General features: G+C 46.7%; 1 protein-coding gene and 1 non-coding gene across 5 annotated transcripts in view; one reads left to right on the plus strand and one right to left on the minus strand.

Annotated features, from left to right (window-relative positions):
• ABAT (4-aminobutyrate aminotransferase) overlaps positions 1–19,898 on the minus strand; it is a 103,297-nt gene that overhangs the window by 58,687 nt on the left and 24,712 nt on the right. The window contains exons 1-2 of one of the 4 annotated variants that reach the window (XM_030798653.1): positions 11,457–11,527; positions 10,495–10,702 (exon numbers count right to left, since the gene is read on the minus strand). The exons of 1 other annotated variant lie outside the window; for it this stretch is intronic. The gene's annotated coding sequence lies outside the window, so the exon portion shown is untranslated. Of the gene's footprint in view, positions 1–2,558; positions 2,776–10,494; positions 10,870–11,456; positions 11,528–19,898 lie in introns of those variants that run through there. 2 more of the 4 variants (XM_030798652.1, XM_030798651.1) reach the window with 2 other exon arrangements.
• LOC115831337 lies at positions 14,339–14,400 on the plus strand. Its single transcript, XR_004026855.1, has one exon. It is a non-coding gene; the product is annotated as a U7 small nuclear RNA (small nuclear RNA).

Here is a 19,898-nt window from a genome sequence, read left to right on the forward strand (position 1 = left end):
CCAAGGAAAGAGGCCCCACAGATAGGCAGACTTTCCCTGCAGGCTTGCCCTGGAAACCCCACACGCAAGCTGCCACAAGGGAAGTCTCTCTTTCTCCGTACAGATGCCTGAAGCATCCACGATGATAGAAGGGAGCTGGGTGACCAGGGTTCCAGCATATCCCTGCCTGTGGGCAAGTCTCCAACATGCTCTGGTCCAACTTGCCATCATCCTTCTCCTGCATGAAGGCAATGATATCCTAAATGGCCTCTCGGCTTCCTCTCTTGCTTTTATTTTTTTGAGAGACACGGTCTTACTCTGTCACCCAGGCTGGAGTGCACTGGTGTGATCTTGGCTCACTGCAACCTCTGCCTCCTGGGTTCAAGTGATTCTCCTGCCTCAGCTTCCTGAGCAGCTGGGATTACAGGTGTGCACCACCACACCTGGCTAATTTTTGTATGTTTTGTAGAGACAGGGTTTCACCATGTTGACTAGGCTGGTCTTGAACTGCTGACCTCAAGTGATCCCTCGGCCTCCCAGAGTGCTGGGATTACAGGCATGAGCCACCTTGCCTGGCTGGATCACATTGTTTCTAATGCCCGTTCGGACTCTGAGAAACACCTGGCAAGCGTGCTACGAGTTCTGTATTACTGAGAATTTGCCACATTTCCCCCAAGCCTTGCTCCTACCTGGAAGCGGCATTAACACATCACTCTTTGACTCTACCAGGCCCTTTGCAATCTGCTAGACCCTGGATGTGCACAACTCGGGAAAGAAGCAGGTGAAGGATTCCTGGTTGAGAAGGGAGGTGCTTTCAGAGCACTGGCACGCCATGAAGTTGTGACCAAGGAGGTTGGAGAAATCTGAAAATCTGAAGTGACAGCAGGCTGGTTCCTGCCCCTCCTGGTCTCTGAGACCCCCATGCATTTCCCGAACCTCAGTTCTTAGCACACTACCCTTCCTTTGAGCTCTTATTTCTCATATGACTTGTGTTTACTTAACATTTTTCTGGAAATCAACTTGATTTTTCAATTTAACAAAGTAATTTTCCTAGAATCCTTTCCAATTACTACCTTCTGCCCAGGTGCGGTGGCTCATGCCTGTAATCCCAGAATTTTGGGAGGCCGAGGCAGATGGATCAGTTGAGGCCAGGCGTTTGAGACTAGCCTGGCTAACATGGTGAAACCCTCGTCTCTACAAAGAAAAATAGAATAAATAAAAAAACCTAATTGCTACCTTCCCCTGTCAAGTTTTATTTGCTACAAAGGTGACTGGGAAAGTAACATAATAAAATCAAAGCAAGTTATTCAATTAAAAGCCGGACAGAGTTGACTGCCCAAGGCTATAGCCCCAGGCCTGGCCCCCTCCTTTCCCTAGAGACTGCCAGAGAGCAGACAGGTGTTAAAGGCAGGCTAGCATCGCATGGGGACCTTTTCCTTGACATGATCAGAACCGAAAGAGAAATTTAAATCAATCAGTAAATCAAACAGAATAGGAATTGTCAGGGTACGTAGCAAACGCTGGTAAATTTTGTTTCAGCTGTGCAGTGGGCCTGAAGTAAGTTCTATTCCTTACTCCGTGTCTCAGTCAAAACAAGTCAAAACCCTGGTCTAGCCAGATAGTGAGCTCGTTAGTCCCACCCACCTCTCCTCGTCCTTTTTCTTTTGATTAAAATGCTAATTAGCTCTCTCTGCTTCCTTCGTGTGTCTGGTGCATTGCGGGGAGGGGCGAGATGAGCTAAGAGGCCGCGTTCAATGTTTAAATCAGTAAAAGAGAGGAATTCAGGTGAAAGTGGAAACAAATTCTTCCAATCTGCTCTGGAGAAAGAATAATCATAGTAAAAGTACCAGCTCCCATTTATTTACTTACTGTTCACCTACTACATGCAATAGACCTTTCATATGTCCTTCGGGTAATCTGCAGGATTGGCCTTCTAAAACCGGTTCAGAAGCCTAAAAGGCTTGTTCAAGGTCTTAGAGCTCAAAAGCCAGACATTTCTAGTGTTGGCTGCACCTGACGCTCGCTCACTGGAAGCTTACGCTTGTGTCAAAGCCCCACCCAGACCAAGTAGGTCTGAGTCTCACAGGTGTGACCTGGGTACTGCGGGAGCTCTGGAGGCTCGGAGGCTGAGAACTACTGTTAATTATCATAAAGCGTGGATGGTGGGCCCTGCATATGACCACAGGTCTTCATGATCCTCAAATCCCTGGAATTGGGGGTCAAACATCCCAGGGATACAGGGAGAAAGAAGCCTGTGGAGGCAGAGTGCGAGGTGCTGGATATGAAACTGCTTCTTCCCTGCATCTCCCCAATCTTGCATCCTTCAAAACGATCTTACCCCCAGACTAGCCATCCCTGGCCTCTCACTGACCTGCCATATAACCTCAGGCACATTTAGTAACCTCTCTGTGCCTCAGTTTCCCGATCTGTGAAATGGGAGTAATAGCAATTGGAACTATTTTGTGGGCTGGCAGAAGTCCTTAGTGTTTCCCCGGCCCCAGAGCAGTGCCTGGCTGCAAAATCACTGAGTTAACAGTAAATGCTCAACAAGCAGCCTACGAAGATGGCGTCTGACTCACCTTTCTACTCCGCTGCTTCCCAGGTCCTGTGAACACGAACTCTTTGCATGCATCATTGGCTAGAAATGGACTCCCCAGATCTCTCTAGAAAAGACCCTCCCTCTCATTTTCCTATCAGCCGTTGGGACCAAGACAAAAGTGCTGGCAGACGCTGGGGACATTCCTTTCCCGTCTGCAGCCCCAGCTGCTGGCTTCTCTGCAGACTCAACGGGACACAAAGACACGCTCAGCCAAGTGCACTTCGGTTGTCAAGGCCAGGGGTCGCCATGGCAACCCATAAAGCCGGAGCCCTGGGCCTCTGCAGATGGGGCTAACAGGGCCCCATTCAGGGGCGGTGGCACAGGGACAGAGGCTTTATCTCCCATCCACCTTTCTCCTCCGACTTCAGCTGCAGCAGCCTCTTCTGACTTTCCTCTCGGCATGGGCCCCAGACCTCTCTCCCTGCAGGCATGACTTCCTATCACCTGCCTCTTGGGCATCATAAAATTATCACTGACTTGTATAGGGGGACAGGAATACTGTTATTGAAAACAGGCAAGTGTCCATTCCTAAGAAAGACTGAGAATGAGATTGGGAAAGTAACATGAGCCAGAAATTGGGTCTAAAGTGGGGCTGGGCCATATATATTATCTAGGCCAGTTGCTGAACTCATCAGGGCCTTAGTGTCTGCATCTGTAAAATGGGAAGAACGAAATCTATTTGTGAGGTCACGAGGCACTCAACTGGCTTAGGGTCAATTGAAGAAAGTACACAGGATGTAGAAGAGATGCCTGTTGCGGGCCATTTTCTGTTTTCAAAGAGCTCTTTAAAATTGTACATTTTGGCTGGGCGCGATGGCTCACGCCTGTAATCCCAGCACTTTGGGAGGCCGAGGCAGGCAGATCACCTGAGGTCAAAAGTTCGAGACCAGCCTGGCCAAAATAGTGAAGTCCCAACTCTACAAAAAAATACAGAAATCAGCTGGGCGTGGTGGCAGGTGCCTGTAGTCCCAGCTACTTGGGAGGCTGAGGCAGGAGAATTGCTTAAACCTGAGAAGCGAATGTTGCAGTGAGTCAAGATCGTGCCACTGGTCTCCAGCCTGGCAACAAGAGTGAAACTCCATCTCAAAAATAAGTAAACGAGTAAACAAAAATTGTTTACAACTTCTTCTTTTCCTTCTCCTCCTCTTCCTCCTCCTCCTCCTTCTTCTTCTTTCTTCTTTCTTTTTTTAGACAGGGAGAGACAAGGTCTCACTATGTTTCCCAGGCTGGACTTGAAGTTAGTAAAGGCACTTCTTCTATGGCCTGATGAGCTGCTAAAGACTATTGGCACATGCGGTGGTCCTGCTACCAGCCTGAACATCCAGATTTCATGAGAAAGAAGCTGGTCTACCTCAACCTCTTTCATCCTCATGCCCCTGTCTCAGAGTCCTCTCTGCCCACCTCAATCAGGAATCCAGGGAGCATGAACACACTGTTGCTAGCAGGCAGGTGGTTACCCAGCCGCTGAAAAAATTGGAGAGGAAAATGAACAGACAGGGCTTCAAATCCAAGCCTCCGAATGTGAGACATTTGTTCTGAAGGTAGGAAATAATATGGAAAGAAACATCTGCAAAAGGATAAGCTAGCTTTGGATTTCTGATCCTACAAGGGAGGAGGAGTGAAAGAATGGAATTGGCTTAGAAAGCATGCTTGTACCCACGCTGAAGTAGCTACCCGGGCCAACGCCACAGAAGGTCCGGCTTGTAAAATCTGTTTGTTCAGTTCAATAAATGCTTTCTGCACACCTGTGCTGAGCCCCAGAGATTCCTCAGTAAACAAGGACACATCCTGCTGTGTTCTGTGGGACCTTGTGTTCCCGTGGGGAGGCCCAACAAGCAACGAACAAATCAGGTCAGTGTGATTGGCACTTCCCGTTTAGAGAAAACAGATCACTTTCACGGACTCCAAAAATGGCTGAGTACGCAAAAATCACAGTGTATAACAAGTGAAACATTTATATCTTCTTCAAGGACCACACAGCTCCAGACTTGGAAACACTTTGTTGGTGGCTGTAGTCACGCTGTGTGCCTGGCAGCATTCCTACATTCACTTGCAAAGACTTAACTTTTCTGTAATTCAAAGTATCTTTCATTTATGCCTGTGTGTGTAGGTATCTGCTCTGATTTTATGAATGAATGCCACCCATGTCAATGTTTCACATACACCGTCTTATCTACTCCTGGGAGGCAAAGACTTCTATTCCCATTGTTCAAGGTGGCGTAAGGAGGCCTCTAAAACCTTGCCCCCTGACTGAGGCTGCCATTTAGGGGTCATCTTCCCAGAGGCAGGGGCTGGCTCAGGGGACCTCAGAGACCAGCTCCGGGAAGCAGGTCCCTGGAGGGTGCCCTCCGTTTCCAGGGTCCAGAATGGTGCCTGGCTATCGTAGGTGCTCAGAAACACTTGCTGAATTCAATCATGGAGTTTTGGCCCTATACTCCGACGACCACAGGAACTGAACTGAAAAGCAACCTCTGAGTCTCATCCGTCAGATTAGTACAATGTTTCTCAAACTTTTTTTCATTGCCATTCTCCTAAAGATTCTTTATTAGCTACATACCCCATGAAATTTTAATTCCACGGATAAATTGTACATCTGCTTATGTATTGTATTTTATATCTGTACTTTATTCATAAAGAGTAAGATTTCTTTCCTTCCCCATAAATGTTCACTCTCTTGGGAATACTGATCCCACTAAGAATGCAGGGATTAAGGGCACACCTGCCATGTGCCAGTTGCTGAGTTAGACATTTGTTCTGCTTCATCTTATCCCACTCTTGCAACAGTATTACACAGTATGCATCATCAACCCTATGAGACTGAGGTTTAGAGAGGGTTGTGGCTTATCCTGTGTCACACAGCTTGTCAATGGCAGAGCCATTCTTCAAACTCGGGTCTGTGAGGCTTTAAAGCTAGTGCTGTTCTGTTTCCTTGCACAGAGAAGTAACATGCGCAAGCTCACCTCATGGAGAAGAGGTGATCTGGGATCAGATGCGTAATCCCAGCACTTTGGGAGGCCAAGGTGAGAGGATCACTTGAGCCCAGGTGATTGAGATCAGCCTGGGTGACAGAGCGAGACCCCATCTCTAAAAGAAAAAAAAAAGAGGTGATTTGGGATTTTAATTTAATTCTTAAATTACTTCTTCTGATTCCAATTTCAGTTTCTTTTTACCCAATACATTGCCTCAAAAATATCTTTAGGCTACTTGAGAAACTCACTGGGTATAAAAATCAGTGTCTTGGACTGTCTTAAGAGAGAAAGGAATAGAAAAGAAGGAACAGAAGGAGGTGCCTGATGGATTGATTGGGAGACTCTGGTCTAAGCTAGAGCACCAAGGCCAGAGTGTAGTTGACGTAACTTAGATTCACTGGGCTGTCACCTGCTGGTCTGGTTTGGTTTGGAGTCACAATGAAGGCACAGGTAGTTTGGTCTAAGACAGTACTGCCCAACAGAAATATACCACAAGCTTTCAGTGCAAACCACATAGGTAATTTTACATTTTGTGGTAGCCACATGAAAAAAGCAAAAACAGCTAAAACCAATTTTATTCATGTATCTTATTTAACGCATTGTATCTAAAATGTAATAATTTTGATACATAATCAATATAGTTATTATTATTATTTTTGAGATAGAGTTTTGCTCTTGTTGCCCAGGCTGGAGTGCAGTGGCACAATCTCGGCTCACTGCAACCTCCGCCTCCCAAGTTCAAGTGATTCTCCTGCCTCAGCCTCCTGAGTAGCTGGGATTACAAGTGTGTGCCATCACTCCTGGCTAATTTTTGTACTTGTAGTAGAGACAAAGTTTCACCATGTTGGTCAGGCTGGTCTCAGACTCCTGACCTCAGGTGATCCACCCGCCTTGGCCTCCCAAAGTGCTGGGATTACAGACGCGAGCTACCATGCCTGGCCATCAATATAGTTATTAATAAGATATTGTGCGGTAGCTCACGCTTGTAATCCCAGCACTTTGAGAGGCCGAGGCGGGCGGATCACGAGGTCAGGAGATCGAGACCACGGTGAAACCCCGTCTCTACTAAAAATACAAAAAAAATTAGCGGGGCGTGGTGGCAGGCGCCTGTAATCCCAGCTACTCGGAGAGGCTGAGGCAGGAGAATGGTGTGAACCCGGGAGGCGGAGCTTGCAGTGAGCTGAGATTGCGCCACTGCACTCCAGCCTGGGCGACAGAGCGAGACTCCGTCTCAAAAAAAAAAAAAAAAAGATATTGTGCATTTCTTTTTCGGATGTGTGCTAAGTCTTCAAAATCTGGTGTGAATTTCACACTCACAGCACATCACAGTTTGGAATAGCCACGTCTCAGATGCTCAATGACCAGATGTGATGAACGGCTACTGTACTGGCCTGTGCGGGCTGATGCATCGCATCAGGATTGGAGTGTGCTCACAGGAACATACAATCTGATCTGCTGATATGCCACGGCCTGCCTGGGCCTGTCTGCTGCGATGACGCAGGAACAAGTAGTTTAGTTTAGGAGAGACTCTCAACGGGATCCAATAAAAAGAGAGGGCAGACAGGGCTGGCTACATGATGTGTGGGACCCAGCGCATAAAATGAATATTCGAGGCCCCTTATTGAGAAAATGGTTACAAATTGCAAGCCAGTGACACGGGGGGATCTTCTGAACACAGGACCCTGTGTGACCATATAGATCACAAACCCATGAAGCAGGCCCTGGGTACAGAAGAAAAAACACCCTCCAGGTTTCCCCATCACTGGCCAAGGCGAGGGTGCTGGGATCACAATTGCAGCAACAAATACAATTAGCAGCAGCAACAGCAGGCACTTGCTCATCACTTAATTTAGGCCAAACCCTGTTCTAAGTTCTTTATATATCATAATACCCATCAGGACAACCTTCTGATATTATAATTATCCACTCGTAGCAAAAAAAAAAAAAAAAAAAAAAGGAAACAGATCACAGAGAGGTTAAGTGATTTGCCGAACATCACACAGCGATGTATTATCTTTAGTACTAAATTTCACAAAACAGGGGGTGGGGGCATAATGTGGCCTGGGCTTACATCTGGTTCTGCCTCTGTTTTGTCCCCTGGAAAATGGGTGGGATAGAGCTCTCCCATCCCCAAGCTGCTCTGAGGATGAAATGAGATAATCCACACACAAAGCTCAGCAAAGTGTCCAGCCTGGGCACTGGAAAATCTTCAAACCCACATAAAAGTAATGAACATCGTTCCATAACCACCTGTAATCCTCGAAACTGTTAACGTTTTGCCACACTTGTGCGCACCCTATTATCTATCTTCTGAATTACTTGAGTTAGTTGTGGACATTGTGAGATTTCATACTTAAATCCTTCAGCCTGTATCTTCTAAGAACAAGAACGTTCTCTTACATAACCTCAGTACAAATGATCTGAAATACAAAGTCACTCTCATGAAGGTATCATTAATAAAATACTAGGCCGGGCGCAGTGGCTCACGCTTGTAATCCCAGCACTTTGGGAGGCCGAGGCGGGCGGATCACGAGGTCAGGAGATCGAGACCACGGTGAAACCCCATCTCTACTAAAAATACAAAAAATTAGCCGGGCATGGTGGCGGGCGCCTGTAGTCCCAGCTACTCGGAGAGGCTGAGGCAGGAGAATGGCGTGAACCCGGGAAGCGGAGCTTGCAGTGAGCCGAGATCACGCCACTGCACTCCAGCCTGGGCGACAGAGAGAGACTCCATCTCAAAACAAAACAAAACAAAATAAAATAAAATACTATTATCTTTTATTTATTTATTATTGGCATATTCATGACATTAAAATACTATAAATACTATTATCTAACATACAATCTATATTCAGATATTCCCACTTATCCCTAAAATGTCTTTAATTTTTTTTTTTTTTTTTTTTTTTTTAGAGTGCAATGGCATGATCATGGCTCATGGCTCACTGCAGCCTCGAACTCTTGGGCTCAGGTGATCCTCTTGCCTCAGCCTCCTGAATAGCTGGGATCACAGGCACTCACCACTATGTCTGGCTAGTTTATTTTTATATTTATTTTTTGTAGAGATGGGGTCTCGCTATATTCCTGAGGCTAGTCTCTAACTCTTGACTTCAAGTGATCCTCCTCCCTTGGCCTCCCAAAGCACTGGGATTACAGGTATGAGCCACTGAGCCCAGCCCACAAGTGTTTTCTGTTCCCGTGATCCAGGCTTCATCCTAGGATCAAACATTGCATTTGGGCTCATGGCTCTTTAATCTCTTTTAACCTGGAACCATTTCTCAGCCCTTTTGCCTTTTTTTTTTTTTCTGAGACGGAGTCTTGCTCTGTCGCCCAGGCTGGAGTGCAGTGGCGCAATCTCGGCTCACTGCAAGCTCTGCCTCCCGGGTTCAAGCCATTTTCCTGCCTCAGCCTCCCGAGTAGCTGGGACTACAGGCGCCCGCCACCACGCCCGGCTAATTTTTTTGTATTTTTAGTAGAGACGGGGTTTCACCGTGTTAGCCAGGGTGGTCTCGATCTCTTGACCTCGTGATCCACCCGCCTCGGCCTCCCAAAGTGCTGGGATTACAGGCTTGAGCCACCGTGCCCGGCCAAAAGGCATTGGCATTTTAAGGATCCTAGCCAGTCATTTTGCATGTAGTTGCGTGAATAGTTGTCTTTATGTCCTTGCAAAATGAAGTGCAGCTCACGGGCAAGTGTGGGGAAAGAGGTTGGGTGGACACGTGATGTCAGAGGCTGCAAGTGATTTCTGCAGGTAGAGGAGGGCATATAGTGTTAGCCGTTCTTGGGTGGAAGTTAAAGATTTCCGGGAAGCGGTGACAGGGGATGTTTAATGATGATTAGAGCTTGGCAGGTAGACAAGGGCGGCCGTGGCAGACAGAGGCCAAGGCAGGGGAAGGGGGATGGCAGCCCGGAGGAAATGCAGGCAGCAGCAATGTGTCTGAGTGTGAGGGTATCACGTGTGATTAGGTCTGTTCCTACTTGAAATGGAAACTCCCTGAGGCCAGTCCTTGTCTCCGGCTCTGTCCTCTCTGCCAGGGTGCCCCGGGCAGTGCCTACTCCAGAATCAGGGTTCACTTAGAGCAACTGGCTGCCAAGTTTCCCAAATACCCAGGGACATGCAAAGCACAGAGGACCCCCTTCCTCCTGCAGCGGCCTGGCTGCCAGCTTGCACACACCAACTGCAGGATCTTCAACGGCAACCTGTCAGGATTCCCACATCTTGCCCTGCAAATGAAATTGCATTTTCTAAAATTGCTTTCTTCTGGTTGCCTCTTGGGGCATAGGCTGCTTCTGGGAAAAAATTCAAAATGAACTTCTAATCAGCCACAAGATGTGAAGAGAGTGGCTGTCCAGAGCTTCCTAACATATACTCTTGGCGTGAGCCACCCTGGCTGTCAACTGAGACTCTCACTGCAAACTCCATCTGAAATGCCCAGTGACAGCGCCCCCTGAGCCTTCCATTCCCCTGAGTTTCAAAGAGAAAGGGGTGTGTGTGTTTGTGCTGTTCTTGTCCTTAGAACGAAGGGAAAAGATTTATTTTGCAGCTTGAACAAAAATGCCTTTTCAAGGTGACCCTCACTTCATTTCCTAGGACCAGATGCAGGCAGACTGTGGTGTGGCAAGTCTACTGATAAGAGCAATTCCTTATCTCATCATTTCTATATCCATCTTTCATTATTTTGTCCCCACTTTAAAGGGTCTCCTCCTGCTGTGTTCACAAAGCGTCCTTGAAAAATCTGTTATGTACATTTGTGTGTCCTTCACGCAGAGAGCCAGGCACATGTGCACACATGTACACAGGTGCATAAGGGTGCATGCCCACACACTTGCACACCCCAACACCACAGATCACAGGCACTAACAGACACTGGCACCACCTCCCCATGCCAGCAGATACATACACACATAAGGATGCACACACAGACACACACACACATTTGCACTCACGGTGCCTGGTAGTCGGAGTCCTGCAGCGAGCTCAGCTCGTGTGTTTAAAATGCCTTCTGTATGTCATTCTGCAGAGACCAGGAACGCAGCTGGCTCGGTTCATCCTAAAAGGTGCCGTTGGGCACAAGCTCCCTCCTCAGGAGGGTGTCCAGGATTTCCAGGCAGTCCCCAAAACATGGGCACAGGTGGAGGAGACAGAAAAGGGCCCCTTGGAAGAAGAGCAGATTTGGGAAAAGGATGCACTCAGCTGGTACCCGGCAAGTGTGCAAGGCAGAGGGATGGAGGGAAGGTGAAGGAGGAGGGGAGAGACAGAACGTGAGAGACTGAAAGATGGATTCAGAAAGAGAAGGGTTTTCAGACAGAAACAGGATACAACTACACAGAAACAAAGATTAACAGAGGCAGAAAGAGAGCGATAAACAGAGAGAAAAAAATAGAATACAGATTTTTTAAAAAAGATGTTTTAAGCCCAGCTCGGTTTAAGCCAGAAGGATAAGCCACATCATTTCAGACCTTGTAAAATAGGCTATCTCCCTCCCCTTTTTCCTTCCAGGGCCTCTTCCTAGATTTTTTTTTTTTTTTTTAAACAGGCTCAGGAACCCCTGAAGGGACAAAGCAGTAATCCAGGGCTTCAGATTCCTAAATGGCTTGCCCAGGACTCTGCTGTTGCAGTGTTGTGGATGCAGCCACAGCCATGACAGGGCTCCGGGGGCGCCAAGTCATCTCCAAGACACCCAAGGCAGAGGGGCTGCTCTGGCTCCCATGCTCCACCTGACCCCGTCTGGGGGGTTGGGGAGGAACCTATCGGGAGCAATTACCCAACTCCCCCATTGTAGCCCATGCTGGGTCAACGCAGGTCCACAGGGGGCCCAGAAGAGGTAATGAGGATGACCACAAGATGGGGAGGGGGTATGGGGAGCGGGGGGCAGAGAGCTTTCAGTCACATGCTGCTCATCAGTTACCATGACGACGGCAAGGGGGTGAAGGCACCCAGAACGGAGGCTGCAGGAGAGACACACTGGTTCTAAATTACCGTGACAGCGCTTCGGTTGAGCTATTACGCCGTTGCTGAGGCAACCAATGGGATCAAATCGCAGAGGAAATCTATAATTATTACAAGCCAGATACTGGCATCCTCGGTGCAGTAATCAGCACGTTAGGGCAATTCAACCTGAACTCTGAGAGGGAGAAACGTCAGCCCCCAGCCCCCAAACCGGGGCAGAACAAGGGCCAAAAGGGACTCCACAAAGCAGATCTGTTGATGCTACAGATTGGGAACCTGGAAGGATCTTTTTCGCCAAATAAAACATAAATTGAGGGGAACCACATGAAATTGACAATATTCACCAGTGAGCCACCGTGCCTAGCCCATTTCCCATGAATTTTCCTTTTTTTTTTTTTTTTGAGACAGAGTCTCGTGCTGTCACCCAGGCTGGAGTGCAGTGGCGAGATCTCGGCTCACTGCAACCTCCGCCTCCCGAGCTCACGCCATTCTCCTGCCTCAGCCTCCCGAGTAGCTGGGATTACAGGCACCCGCCACCATGCCTGGCTAATTTTTTGTATTTTTAGTAGAGATGGGGTTTCACCATGTTAGCCAGGATGGTCTCGAACTCCTGACCTTGTGATCTGCCTGCCTTGGCCTCCCAAAGTTCTGGGATTACAGGCGTGAGCCACTGCGCCCAGCCTCCCATGATTTTTTATGAAACTTCCCAATGCACAGCAAAGCGAAAAGAATTTTACAGTAAATACCTATATACTTACTACTAGCCTCTACCATTAACATGATTACCACATGTGCTTTATCACATCCTATTTTTGACGCATTTCAAAGTTAACCGTAGACATCAGTATCCTTCCCCCCAAAATATTTCAACCTGCATAAAATTAAGCACTTGGTAATTTTTAAAACAAAAATAGTAATTTCTTTCTTTTCTTTTTTTATGAGATGGAGTCTTGCTCTGTCACCCAGGCTGGAGTGCAGTGGTACCATTGTGGCTCACTGCAACCTCAGCCTCCCGGGTTCAAGTGATTCTCCTGCCTCAGCCTCCCAAGTAGCTGGGATTACAGGTACAACCTGTACAACAGGTACGACCACGCCCAGCTAATTTTTGTATTTTTAGTAGACACGGTGTTTCACCATGTTGGCCAGGCTGGTCTCAAACTACTGACCTCAAGTGATCTGCCCCTCCCCCCTGGCCTCCCAAAGTGCTGGGATTACAGGCATGAGCCACCACACCTGGCTAAAAATAGTAATTTCATATGGTTCAGTCTAAAGACAATAAAGTCTAGGTTTCTGGTTTTTGTCTGTCTGTTCATTCATCCATCTAGCCTTCTCTCCCTCCACCTCTCCATCCATCTTCTCTTCCTACCCATCCATTTTACCATCCATCCATCCATCCATCTTCCCATCCATCCACCCATCCATCCATCTTCCCATCCATCCATCCATCCATCCATCTATCCAATCATCATCCATCCATCCATCCATCCTTCCACCCACCCATCTCTGAGAGAGCTCATGTACACTCATGGTTTCCACAAATGATTCACTATCCCCAAATCCTCTCCCTGGTTCAGGAGGATGTCCTGCATATCAAGTGCAGTATGTTCTCACAGTCATCATCTTCTCTTCACTACACCTATCTCCTTTCCTATGTTGAGCATCTCCATTAACAGACCCACTGCCTACTCATTTGTTCAAGCCAGAAACTCAGGAAATCTGATTCCTCCTTCCTGTTATCTTCCTTCACCACCATGCCACGGAATTGGACTTCCACAGTAGCTCTGGGCTCCACCCTCTCCCTCCTTACTTTGTCCTTGTTCAGGTACTCATCATTTCCTACCTAGACAGCTGCCCCCACCTCCTGACGGCCTCCCAGCTGCTATCTCACCTTTCCTCTGCTTTCTCCACACTGACTTTATCACGAAATATTTGGTCATATTCATGATGCAGGGGAACTGGCACTTCATTCATTGCTGGCAAGAGAGGAAATTCATACAAATGGCTTAGAGAGCAATTTGTCAAAATCTGTAAAATTGTAAATGCACAAACCATTTATCCCTAGCATAATTCTACTTGAAGGAATTTGTCTCATTGATATCAACTGAAAATAACCTAATTGTCCATCGTGGGAACTGGTTAAAATAAACTTGGGTACATCCATCATGCAGAATAACCTGCATTCAACAAAAAGAATGCGATGGCGCTTTATGCACTGATGTGGGCAAGTGATTAATGTTGGTTGCTTCTTGTAATAAATGTTAGTCTTCTCTCTTGTTCTAAAGACTCCTGTGGAAACCACCTAACCAGAGAGTGAAGTAAACACAGAAACACACTTTGGAGGCTTGGAAAGTTGAGAGATTCCAGAGGGTTGGTACAAGAAGGCCTAGTTCTAGTTCCTGCTCAGAAATATAAAACAAATTATTGCAATTCCACTCTGTGCAAATTCATAATCCAAGGGCACCAAGGCTCTACCAAGAAATGTGGGCTAATGTCTGGTGCACAGTTATACTCAAGCAATAGCATCATTTGGACTATGAAACCTGACTTCCCTCTTAGCTGCTTTGTGAAACTGAGGATGTGCGTTAGGTGTGGAGTCAATCTGCTCTCTTTGAAATGAGATTCAGAACAAAAAAACAACCAACCTAGCAAAAAACCAACCACCAACCAACCAGCTTCCTGGGAGTTCAGCTATCTGCCTGTCTGATCTCAGTTCTGAAAGCCAGACCATCACCCCTGGCTCTCTCTCTCCCAACAGACACTGCTGGAGAGTATCTGAATCGAGCCCTTTTGGAAAACAACATAAGGAGATATTAAATATTTTGACCTCAAGAAATCCCAACTCAGTGTTATAGCTTTTTTAGAATTTGTCTAGCAGGCTTTCCAGTAAAGACTGGAAAGCCCCTGATATGGTTTGGCTCTGTGTCCCCACCCAAATTTTGTCTTGAATCGTAATCCCCATGTGTCAAGGGAGGGATCTGGTGGGAGGTGACTGGATCATGAGGGCAGATTCCCCCCATACTGTTCTCATGACAGTGAGTTCTCATGAGATCTGATGGTTTTAAAGTGGCAGTTTTCCCTGCGTGCTCTCTCTCTCTCCTGCCACCTTGTGAAGAAGGTGCCTGCTTCCCCTTCACTTTCTGCTATGATTGTAAATTTCCTGAGGCCCCCCCAGCCATGTGGAACTGTGAGTCAATTAAGCCTCTTTTGTTTATAAATTACCCAGTCTCAGGTAGTATCTTTATAGTAGTGTGAAAATGGACTAATACAGCACCCCATCAAAAAAAAAAAAATCCCAACTCTAGAAATTTAGCTAATGCAAGCAATATTGCATGAAGGAATAGTTCTATGCTCAGAGATGTTCAGAGCAGTGTAATTTAAAGAGCCACAGGCACAGTGTCTCATGCCTATAATCTCAGCACTTTGGGAGGCCGAGGTGGAAGGATTGCTTGAGGCCAGGAGTTCGAGACCAGCCTGGGCAACATAGTGAGACCCCATTTGTAAAAAAATTTGGAAAAATTTTTTAAAAAAAGAAGCGTGCTCAGTTGAAAACAATGTAAATGACCAATGGTAGAAGACTGCTGAAATAAGTTGTGGTACAACAACTTGATTATATGACATTTACTGAAAACTGTGTAAAAAGACAGGGAAGTGATTTTTGAAGCCATGTAATGAGAGAAAAAAAGAACATAAAATTTTATATGCAGTCTGGCTATAATTTTTTACAGGCACAAAAAAACAAAATCATAAACTGCTACGCAATAAAGGAAGGCTGGAAAGAAATGTGTTTTCTGTTTAACACCGTTGCATTTTGGATATGAGGCTATGGCGTGGCCATTTGTTTCAGCCTTTTTGTAGTTTCTGATTCTTCATTAATAACCTGTATTATTAATTTTATCAAATGTTTGGAGAAAAGAAGCCTCTCTAACATTCTCAAATAATATGCACAGAGATACTTCACCAGGCCATGAGAGTAACTTCAGTGGATGGCAGCCCAATGTGTCCAGATATTTAATTATAGGAAAACAACTATTGAGTAACTCGACGTGGCATTAACAGAGAGCCCCAGAGGCGCTTGGAAATTGATCTGTGTTCAGTTTGGTTTCCGAAGGTGTGGAAAGAGGAGATGAGCTTCCAAACAGACTATAAAAAGGACATTAGCTTTCTAGCGTTGAACCAGTCAAATTGGATTCTAGTTCCCAGGTGGAAATACTTAAAGTTGAAAGTAGGTCAGCACATTCAGGGAGTTTAGTGCACTTGCAGTTGACACAGAGGGAAACTTCTCAACTCATCCCAAGACAGTGGAAGAAAGGAAAGCTTGGAGTTAAGAAGTCTCAAATTTCTGGAAGGCCAGGAAAGAGGATGTTCTTGAGGCTCTGTGCTCTGGGATGCAGACTGTAGGCTAAGGATCCACAACTATGGCCACTGGCCTGCTTTTTTAAATAAAGCTTTATTGAAACACAGCTACACTCATTCATTCATTCATGGCTGCTTTGCGCTACAATGGCAGAGTTGAATAGTGGCCAGAGAAACCACATGGCTCACATGCCAAAAATATTTACTGTCTGGCCGTTTACAGAAACAGTTTGCTGGTCCCTCATGTAGGCATTCCAAGCCTTCAAACTAAAGGTCTTTCCTATCTTCCCAATAACAAACTGATGATCCATTTCACTCAATTTCAAGCAGAGTTCAGTTTTTAGAGAACGGACACAGACCCAAGAGGGTCACTTTTGCCCTCAGACACTGTCTTCTTTTTCTGCTAACATGTCAGCAATACACAAAGTGTATGCTTTTCCTAAGTCGCCATTTGCCATCCACCTAAATGTTCTATTATTTACCAACATTTGTAAGGCTTTTGCTTGAAACTATCTTGCTTTTTAACAGCAGTAATTTTTTGTTCGTTTGTTTGCTTGTGTTTTGAGACAGAGTCTCACTCTGTCACCCAGGCTGGAAAACAATGGCACGATTTTGGCTCACTGCAACCTCCACCTTCCAGGTTCAAGCTATTCTCCTGCCTCAGCCTCCCAAGTAGCTGAGACTACAGGCGCACACCACCACGCCTGGCTAATTTTTTGTATTTTTGGTAGAGACGGGGTTTCGCCACGTTGGCCGAAACTCCAGGCTGGTCTTGAACTCCTGACCTCAGGTGATCCACCCACCTCGGCCTCCCAAAGTGCTGGGATTACAGGTGTGAGCCACTGCACCTGGCCCTTAACAGCAGCAATTTAAGTGGAAACTTTTATATCATTACTGTATCTAGAAAGCCAGTATCCCTTCGTATACGTATAAGGTACCCGTAAAAAAAATGCATTGACAATAGAGAGGTGTTCATCAACTCTACCTGGATCTCGGTGCTTGCACAGGGCTCTCTAAGTCACTGCATCTTCCTGGCACCCTCTCATGCATCACATCTAGACCATCCGTCAATCCTGTTGGCTCCACCTTGAAAACAGATCCAGAATCTGCCCACTTTCCTGCCTCCATCATTTCCCCTGTGATCCAAGCCCCAGGGTTCCCGCAGTGTCCTAACCATCAACGTGCTCCTGTCATTGGCTGTGGTCTGTGTGCAACCGACATAGGAGCCAGAGCAGTCCTTTGCAAAAGTTAGGTCAGATCACACCAGTCCTCCCTCTGGTGAAAACCTTCCAATGGCCCTCTGCTATGGTTTGGACCCATGTCCCCACCCAAATCTCACGTTGAAACGTAATCCCCAATGTTGGAGGAGGGGCCTGGTGGGAGGGGACTGGATCATGGTGGTGGGCTTCTCATGAATAATTTAGCACCATCGGTTTGGTGCTGTTCTTGTGATAGAGTTCTCATGAGATCTGGTTGTTTAAAAGAGTGTAGCCAGGTGCGGTGGCTCCGGCCTATAATCCCAGCACTTTGGGAGGCAGAAGCGGGAGGATTACTTGAGGTCAGGAGTTCAAGACCAGCCTGGCCAACAGGGTGAAATCTTGTCTCTACTAAAAATATAAAAATTAGCTGGGCGTGGTGATGCATGCCTGTAATCTCAGCTACTTGGGAGGCTGAGGCAGGAGAATTGCTTGAACCCAGGAGGTGGAGGTTGCAGTGAGCCAAGATCATGCCATTGCACTCCAGCCTGGGCAACAGACCAAAAAAGAAAAAAAAAAAGAGTGGAGCACCTCTCTGCTCTCTTTCTTCCTCCTGCTCTGGCCATGTAAGATGCCTGCTTCCCCTTCACCTCCTGCCATGATTGTAAGTTTCCTGAGGTCTCCCCACAAACAGAAGCTGCTATACTTCCTGTACAGGCTGCAGAACCATGAGCCAATGAAACCTCCTTTCTTTATAAATTAACCAGTCTCAGATATTTCTTTATAGCAGTTTGAGAACGAACCAATACACCCCCATCCCAGAGTGACAGACAATGCCATCAGAGTGGCCTCCAGGAGGCCTATAGCTCCTACACCTATAGCTCCATGTCCCTCCCCTCCCTGCCACCCCCTCCTGCTCTGCTCCACTCACACTGGCCCCCTTGTGGTTCCTTGAACGTGCCAGGTGAGCCTGACCCAAGAGCCTGCTCCTGCCCATTCCACTCCCCAAAAATCTCTTCCACAGAGAGCCAAGGTCTCCCGTCCTGTCTTCCTCAGGTCTTGGCTGTCTGATTTTCAATTGCACCCCTGCCCTCCCTCTCCCCTTCCCTCCCCTCTTCCTGCTTAACAGGTATCTCCTATTTTACCTCAATCTCCTCAGCAACCCCAGAACAATGCAAGCTCCCTGATTACAGAGCTGCATGTTTATTGATCATTGAGGTTTGCGGAATAATGCAGTAACCATCAGTATTTTAATTATACAAAAGGAAAAACTGAGGCACAGCGAAGTGAAGTCACCTGCTCAATCACATCGGATAGTGAAGAGCAGAGGTGGGGTCCAATCCATCAAGGACTGTTCCAGAGCTTGTGGCCTCTGGCCAGGCAGGTCCCACCCTCTCCTTCTAAGGGCAGGGCCTGGCCAACAGTGCATGCTTAGTAAGGGTGAGTGCTTCTCTTCGCAGTGTTCACGTTATTCACTCCAGATTTGATTACAGCTCACTACTATATGCTCCTGTGGCACAGAATGTTTCCTTCACAGTCCATACTGCTGTTGTTAAAGAATTAAGGTCAAGACTGGTACAGTGGCTCATGCCTACAATCTCAGCACTTTGGGAAGCCCAGGTGGATCACTTTAGTTCAGGAGTTTGAGGTCAGCCTGGCCAACAGGGTGAAACCCCATCTCTACTAAAAATACAAAAATTAGCCAGTTGTGGTGGTGCACGCCTGTAGTCCCAGCTACTTGGGAGGCTGAGGCAAGATAATTGCTTGAATCTGGGTAGCAGAGGTTGCAGTGAGCCAAGATTGCAGCACTGAACTGCAGCCTGAGTGACAGAGTGAGACTCCATCTCAAAGAGAAAAAACAAAACAAAGCCAAAAAAAAAAGAATGAAGGCCAGCATGGTGGCTCATGCCTGTAATCGCAGCACTTTGGGAGGCTGAGGCAGGAGGACTGCTTGAGTCGGGGAGCTCAAGACCAGCCTGAGCAACATAGTGAGACCCTGTCTCTAAAAAAAAAAAAAAAAAAAAAAAAAATTGTTTTAAAATTAGCCAGGTGTAGTGGTGCACACCTGTAGTTCCAGTAACTTGGGAAGCTGAAGTGGGAAGATTGCTTGATTCCAGGAGTTCAAGGCTACAGGGGAGCTATGATCAAGCCACAGCACTCCAGCCTGGGTGACAGCAAATCAATGTCTTTTTAAAAAGGGGATTAATTGTGGGATTTCACAAACAGTGTAGAGGGAGACGCCTGACACCAAGGAGTAGCTACTGTATGATTCTATTTATAAAGTTCTAAAATAGGCACAGCTAATCTATGGTGAAGATATTAAATAGCAGTTATCCACTGGGGTATGAGGGAACTTTCTAGCGGCTGGAGATAGTCTAGATCTTGATATAGGTGCTGGTTACATGGGTGTATTCACAGGTAAAAATTCACGGAGCCGTGTATGTAAGTTTAGTGCAGTTTGCTATGTTAAGTTATTCACCAACTTAAAGATAAAAGGAGGAAGAGAATATTAGGAAAGTCCAGCCCCCTTTCCCCAAAATTAATTTTGCAATTTTAGTTAATGGCTGTTCTCCAAGTAACCACAAGCTGTGAGAGGGTAAAAACCACACGTGCAATACTCGTGTCTGTATCCTACAGCCAGCACAGCGTGTGTACAGGGCAAGCATCAAGAAGTATTCACTGCAGGCTGGGCATGGTGGCTCACACCTGTAATCCCAGCACTTTGGGAGGCAGAGGTGGGTGGATCACTTGAGCCTAGGAGTTTGAGACCAGCCTGGGCAACATGCTATAACTCAGTCTCTACAAAAATTACAAAAAAATACAAAATACAAAAATTAGCCAGGTGGCACATG

The sequence above is a fragment of the Nomascus leucogenys genome, chromosome 18, assembly GCF_006542625.1.
Source record: "Nomascus leucogenys isolate Asia chromosome 18, Asia_NLE_v1, whole genome shotgun sequence".
NCBI classification, from domain to species: domain Eukaryota; kingdom Metazoa; phylum Chordata; class Mammalia; order Primates; family Hylobatidae; genus Nomascus; species Nomascus leucogenys.